Raw genomic sequence first — 404 nt, 5'->3', positions numbered from 1 at the left:
AATATATATATATATATATATATATATATATATATATATCGAAGCAGAAACAAACGAAAAAGATGAAACGAATCTAAAAAGAAAGAAGCACAATAAGCCATACAAAGAAGGGTTTGCTTTTCCCCTTTCTCTACACATCCATTCCTTAATTTATTTATTTATTTATTTATTTATTTATTTATTTATTTATTTATTTATTTATTTATTTATTTAATACGAACCAAAATTCCCTCATATACAAAGAACATGAGGGCGCTCTGCAGACAGGCGCGCTGGGTGTGCACCCAGTAGCCGCCAAACAGAGACAACACTCCTTCTTCTCGCACCATACGCTGCAGCACAACACATATAATATATATATATAATATATATATATATATATATATATATATATATATATATAT

Source organism: Eimeria mitis, genomic scaffold (assembly GCF_000499745.2).
Source record: "Eimeria mitis Houghton genomic scaffold, Emh_scaff341, whole genome shotgun sequence".
In the NCBI taxonomy this organism is placed as follows: domain Eukaryota; phylum Apicomplexa; class Conoidasida; order Eucoccidiorida; family Eimeriidae; genus Eimeria; species Eimeria mitis.
This window is presented reverse-complemented; position numbering follows the sequence as displayed.